Source organism: Lactuca serriola, chromosome 1 (assembly GCF_051521515.1).
Source record: "Lactuca serriola cultivar US96UC23 chromosome 1, Lser_US96UC23_V15, whole genome shotgun sequence".
In the NCBI taxonomy this organism is placed as follows: Eukaryota; Viridiplantae; Streptophyta; class Magnoliopsida; order Asterales; family Asteraceae; genus Lactuca; species Lactuca serriola.
In genome coordinates this window covers 113,986,591-113,994,211 of record NC_136408.1, presented here as the reverse complement: position 1 = coordinate 113,994,211, position 7,621 = coordinate 113,986,591, and positions in this window count along the sequence as shown.

Below are 7,621 nucleotides of genomic sequence, written 5' to 3'. Positions count from 1 at the left end.
TCACTTGATCAGAAGACCATCGGACAGCACTACGACTTGCAGAAGTAGTAGTGCTCAGCAGATCTGGAAGATCTCTACAAAAATCAAACTTCTCGCGGACAGAGCTTCGGCTCGGGAACCGCACTTCTCGGGATCTTCGGGATCTCGGGACTTGCCTCGGGGCTCGAGAATAATATCGGGGATTCAGGGTATTTCTGGCACGCAAAACGATGCAAAACGGGAGAGAGAAGAGAAGAAATTGGCAAAAGACTCAGCTGCCTTCGGATTCCTTTCATAGAGGCTGGAGCCTCGGAGTACGCGGGGCGTACTGGCCTCCGAAATCGTCACTGCATGCGTCATCCGAAGTGTCGACACTGTTCGGAGTACGCGGGGCGTACGTCGGATCGGACTGGTGACTCCCCTTCGGATAATACCAGAATTAAAGATTAAAAATAAATACAAATTATTTAATAAACTTCGGAAATTCATATCTTCTTCATACGAACTCCGTTTTCGACGTTCTTTATATCCATGCGAAGGTGAGACTACGCTCTACAACTTTCGTTTAGACTCCGTCGGCTAATTTCGACTTTATTTTTATTATTTATTTTTAATAGGCTGGGACAGAAACATTCGTTATAAATTCATAACTTCTTCGTTTGACGTCCGTTCTCGCCTAACTTTTTATCGCTTCGATACCAACAACGAGACCTTCGATCCTCGTTTAGAATGCTTCGGCTAAAAACCGCTCGATCTCAAATCGAGTATTTCAGGCTGCATACCGCTAAGTCGAAACATCGATAAATCATAACTTCCTCATACAAAGTCAGATTTGGGCGTTCTATATATATTCGGAAACCTCGTTTCAACTACGACAACATTATCCAAAGATATTAAGTTTATTTTACACTTAAATTTTGACGCTTATTTTTATTCTTAATTAATCAGACCACATAATTAAGCAATTAAGCACAAAACACATAATAGTCAAATAATACATTCTTATTATTTCAAAACGGGTTACAAAGGTTAACGTAGACTATTACATTGCTAAAAATGGCAAGCCCGGAAACACAGGCGTTACAATTCTCTCCACCTTAGAATGATTCCGTCCCCGGAATCACACATCAACAAACAAATGCGGATAGCGACCCATCATGTCACTCTCCGTCTCCCAGGTGAGATTCGGCCCATTCGTGTGTTTCCATCGGACAAGCACTAACCCAACCATCTTGCATCACAACTTCTTACTCTTTCGATCAACGATTGCCTCTGGTTCCTCAATCAACCTTTTGTTCTCATCAATTCTCAACTCCAAAATTGGAATTATGTCGGGAACTTCTCCCTTGAACTTCCTCAAATAACACACATGAAAAGTTTTATGAATCCCATTCAGTTCTTCTGGTAGTTCGAGCTTGTAAGCTTGGTTCCCAATCCTCTGAAGAACTTTAAACGGTCCAATAAACCTTGGACTCAACTTTCCCCTTTTACCAAATCTTATAAGTCCCTTCCACGGCGAGACTTTAAGCAAAACCGAATCCCCAACCTCAAAAGTCATCGGTCTTCGCTTCTTGTCAGCATAACTCTTTTGACGATCCTGAGCTGCTAACATTCTTTCTCTAATTATTTTCAACTTTTCAGCAGTTTGATGAACCAACTCCGGTCCCATAAACTGCTTTTCCCCAGCCTCAAGCCAACAAGACGGCGTACGACACTTCTGTCCATACAATGCTTGATAAGGTGCCATCTTAATGCTCGAGTGGAAACTATTATTATAGGAAAATTCTACCAATGGTAAATGTTCATCCTAATTACCTAGGAATTCCAAGGTACATGCTCTCAGCATATCTTCAAGCGTTTGTATCGTTCTTTCGCTCTGACCATCAGTCTGCGGATGGTAAGCTGTACTTAAACATGACTTGGTACCCAATTCCTCTTGTAGACTTTTCCAAAACCTCGAGGTGAAACAGCTATCACGATCCGACACAATCGTTAATGGAACACCGTGAAGCCTCACAATTTCCTTCACGTAAGAATTCGCAAGCTTTTCCATAGACCATTTCTCCTTGGCCGCTATGAAATGCGCACTCTTAGTGAATCGATCAACGACCACCCATATCATGTCATGACCACTCTTTGTTCTGGGCAGTTTGGTGACAAAATCCATAGCAATGTCTTCCCACTTACCCATTGGCACAGGCAAAGGTTCTAAACTCCCATACGGTTTCTGATGTTGTGTCTTTACTCTCGCGCAAGTCACACACTCAGCCACATACTTTGCAACATCAAGCTTCATCGTCGGCCACCAGTAGTAGGGTTTCAGGTCCCTATACATTTTAGTGCTACCGGGATGAATCGAGTACATGGTCTTGTGAGCTTCTTCCATCAGAAGACCTCTAATTCCTCCGGACTTAGGTATCCAAATCGGATCTTGGAACACCTTCAGTCCGTGATTTTTTACACCGAACACCAACGTTTTGCCCAAACGTTCCTCCTTTCGGTCATTCTTCTCAGAAGCTTCGCTTTGAGCTTTCTTTATACTTTCCAAAATGGTCGAGACAACTTCAATTCTCAACGCTCTTGGCCTTTTCCTTTCAAGATTGACTTTCCGACTGAGAGCATCAGCAACAACATTAGCTTTACCGGGGTGGTAAAGTATCTCATAGTCATAGTCTTTAAGTAATTCCATCCAGCGTCATTGCCTCATATTCAATTCCTTCTGATTAAAGAGATATTGGAGACTCTTATGATTAGTGAAAAGTTTGCACTTCGTGCCATAGAGGTAATGCCTCCATATTTTCAGAGCGAAAACTACCGTTGCCAACTCCAAATCATGAGTCGGGTAATTCTTTCCATGCTCTTTCAGCTGTCGAGACGCATATGCTATCACCTTTTCTCTTTGGGTCAAAACATAACCCAATCCAACCCCAGACGCATCGCTATAAACAGCGAAGTCTTCAACTCCATCTGGTAGAGAAAGTATCGGTGCCTCGCATAGTTTCTTCTTTAGCTTCTCGAATGCTTCTTTATGCTTATCACTCCAAGCATAAGTAGCTCCTTTGTGGGTCAAAGCTGACAATGGACTAGAAATCGAAGAAAAGCCTTGGATAAACCTTCGGTAATATCCAGCTAATCCCAAAAAGCTTCGAATCTCCGTGGGACTTTTCGGTTGTTCCCACTTCATTACAGCTTCAATCTTTGCTGGATCAACCATTATCCCTTCTTGGTTGACCACGTGACCCAAGAATTGGACTTCACGAATCCAAAAATCACATTTGGAGAACTTAGCATACAACTTCTCCTTCTTCAAAACTTCCAACACTTCTCGCAAGTGTCTGCCATGCTCCTCTTGGCTTTTCAAGTATATCAAAATGTCGTCTATGAACACTATCACGGATTTATCAAGGAACGGATTACAAACCCTATTCATCAAATCCATGAACGCTGCCGGAGCATTGGTTAGTCCAAATGACATAACCAAGAACTCGTAGTGTCCATATCTAGTTCTGAATGCAGTCTTCTTTATATCCTGCTCTCTTACGTTCAGCTAATGATATCCTGACCTTAGGTCGATCTTCGAGAAGTAGCTCGATCCTTGCAATTGATCAAACAGGTCATCAATCCTTGGCAACGGATATCTATTCTTTATTGGTGCCTTATTCAGCTCTCTATAATCAATGCACATTCTCATACTTCCATCTTTCTTCTTCACAAATAACACCGGAGCTCCCCAGGGTGATGAACTAGGTCTAATGAAACCTTTGTCCAATAACTCCTAAAGTTGCATCATTAGCTCCTTCATCTCCGTCGTTGCTAATCGATAAGGTGCTTTTGCAATTGGCGTCGTTCCTGGCAACAAGTCAATACAGAATTGCACTTGTAGATCAGGCGGTAATCCAGGAAGATCTTCGGGAAATACTTCCAGATAATCACACACAACTGGAATATTCTGCATCACCTTCTTTTCCTTCTTAGCATCAATCACGAATGCTAGATATGATGTACACCCCTTGGTCAAACATTTTCTGGCTTTCATCAATGAAATGATTCCAGAATTCACTCTGCATTTGTCCCCACACACCATAAACGAATCTTTCCCAGGAGGGTTTACTTTGACTATTTTCTTCTTGCATAAAATTTCGGCATCATTGGCGCTAAGCCAATCCATTCCCAAAACGATGTTGAAACCATTAAGTTCGATAGGCAATAATTCCTCGTGGAACTTATTCCCATTCAGATCAATTAAGATGTTTTTCATGCGATAGCTAACATGTACAAACATGCCACTAGCAACTTCGACTAATAAGGCATCATTTAATCTAACAATAGGCAAAGCTAGCTTTCTACCAAATTCATGCGATATAAAGGAGTAGTTGGCTACATAATCAAATAAAATTTGGGCAGGCAATGTGTTTACGAGAAAGGTACCTGAAGCGACATCAACTTCATCTTTAGCAGCTTCCAGTGTCATCTGGAATGCTCTCGCCTTTGGCTTTGGTGGAATGTTGGGTCTAGCTGCCTCCTTCTTCTTCGGGCAGTCCCTCGACATGTGTCCTTCCTCACCGCAACCATAGCAAACTTTCTTAGTGAGGGTACATTCATTGGCATAGTGCCCTGGCTTTCCACACATGTAGCATGTGTTTGCCACCTCACATCTTCCATGATGCTTCTTCTTACATTTGTCGCACCACTTTGCTTCACCTCCACTTCCCCTTGAACCAGACTTCGAGAACTTGTTCTTCTTGTTGGACCCTGAAGTTCCATCGAACTTCCTCTTTTCTCCAACATCTATTCTTTCCAGACCCTTTTCCTTCTGCTGGGCCTCCACATTCTTAGCTGCACGAACAGCCGTTTTCAGAGTAGTTGCCATCTTGACTGTCGGACCAAAGTCGGCAGGCAGTCCATTAGCAAACCTCTCAATCTTGGAGAGTTCTGTTGGCACTAGGTACAGAAACAACTTCATTTTCTCAGTAAATGCAGTAGCATAGTCGTCTATGCTCATCTTTCCCTTCTTCAAGTTTTGGAACTCATTGTTCAGATCAATCAGATCTATCTCTGAACAATATTGCACCCTTAGTTGCTCCAAGAACTCCTCCCATGACATTTTCAGGGCTTCTCCTCGTGGCATAGTATCTGCCAACAACTTCCACCAACTCAAGACTCCAGTCTTCAGTTGTCTAACCGCAAAGACGGTCTTCTGTTTGTTGCTACAGTCGCAACTTTCAAATACCATCTCCATTTCGGAGATCCAATCCATTATCTCATCAGGCTTTGGGCTTCTAGAAAGACTTGGTGGCTTGGCGCCCAAGAAGTTCTTGTACATTCACCCATCCTTGTTGTTTCTCCTTTCCGGATCATTCCTTTGTTCTCCTTGAGTCCCAACTTGACTCATAATGCGACTACTGTTCCCTTCCTCCGATTGCTTAGGGATCAATTCGGGTTCCTCAATAGGTATGATAGGTTCATCCCTATTATCACGCAACATCTGTCAGATCTCCTCCCTTTGTTCGGCTAGCATAGCCCGAATCATGGCTTGCACCGCAACCATTGTTATGGGTTTTGGTGCTGCTGCTACAACAGGTATTTGCTCAATCACTGGCGGTTGATTCCTGTTTTCATCCGCGTTCCCAACGCCACTCCTCGTTCTCACCATGTTTGATCTACACACCGAATAAGGTGAAATTTAGATCTTCATTCACGATAGATATTCAAATCATCCTTATTACTCCGAAACGTTTACATGCTAGTTCTAATACCGTAAACATACGCTTAGAATCCTACACACATAAGATTTCCAGATCCAGTCGGCAACAGACCATAGATCCGAACAATTAATATCATATATGGCAACATATAACATTTAGCATATAAAAGCATTTTAGGCAACTTTCCTAAAATAAACTAGTGCTCGTGTCTAAAATTCCACAGACACACAACTCACAATTCCACTTAGCATTCTAAGTTTAAGTCTAGAAATACCAACAAATTCCTAGTTCGCTTAAACTAATGCTCTGATACCAACTGTGACATCCCCAAAATCTCGGCCAGAAAAGACCGATTTTCATTTATGCTTTTAAATAATTTCAGAGTAAATCCTTTTGATTTGAAAGAGTTGCGGAATTTGTTCCCAAAACAAAACATGATAAAATAATATTTATCAAAGCATTTCATCAAGAGATGCATTTTCATTATATAATCAAAACTCGGGATGTCATGTTCCGATACAGACCATAAAGCATAAACGATAACATTACAAGTCATTCAACAAATATATACATATACAGACTTGTAAACAAAACAACTTGATGATTCAACCATCTTATGCCCTCGAGCCACTACCTGTAATACAAATAAAACTGAGTGGGTCAGGCTTGGGAGCCTGGTGAGCATATAGGGTTTTCAACCCACAATAAATAAGTTATATTTAATTTCACCAACAAATCACTATCCCGATTACCCATTCCCGTTATCCTCACTTTACGTCCCTAAAATAACATCTATCTCAAGGGACCTAATCTAGGATTTTCATCGGGACGGACATCACTGTTAAGGGGTTTCCTCAACAATAGATATCCTAAAGGCAACCATGAGGGGGATAGAGTACACCGGTGAACACATCGTTCACAACACCTATAGGTTATGAACCTGCTAGTGTTCCACTGGACTGTCTAGAAAGAGTCCATGGTCGTTATCCATCCTCCGCTGAATAACTAGATCAACAACAACAACATCGAGGCCTCTCATCTGTTTATTACACACCAACTATCTACCCATGCTCTACCCAACATATTAGTAGATAAAATATATACTTTCATACATAGTTTAAAAACTGTATATCATTTTCATTCAATATATATTCCACATAACAGATGAGGCATACCCACGTAACACGTATTTCATAGAAAGCAATTCAGATCTATGAGATGGAATAAAGTGAATATCCATTCACACATACAATCACAAAATATACACATAACGAGTATATCGCATAAAATACTTCATACTTACTTGTTAGAAGAAAGTAACTACACCCTCACACATATAAACCACAATTTACTGAATACACTCAAACCACACTTGTATTATTATCGTGTTTATGAAAGGTAGTAGACACTCACTTGATCAGAAGACGATCGGACAACACTACGACTTGCAGAAGTAGTAGTCCTCAATAGATCTGGAAGATCTCTACAAAAATCAAACTTCTCGAGAGCAGAGCTTCGGCTCGGGAACCGCACTTCTCGGGATCTTCGGGATCTAAGGACTTACCTCGGGGCTCGAGAATAATACCGGGGCTTCGGGGTATTTCTGGCACGCAAAACAATGCAAAACAGGAGAGAGAAGAGAAGAAATTGGCAAAAGACTCGGCTGCCTTCGGATTCCTTTTATAGAGGCTGGAGCCTCGGAGTACGCGGGGCGTACTGGCCTCCGAAATCGTCACTGCATGCGTCATCCGAAGTGTCGACACTCTTCGGAGTACGCGGGGCGTACGTCGGATCGGACTGGTGACTCCCCTTCGGATAATACCAGAATTAAAGATTAAAAATAAATATAAATTATTTAATAAACTTCGGAAATTCATATCTTCTTCATATGAACTCCGTTTTTGACGTTCTTTATATCCATGCGAAGGTGAGACTAC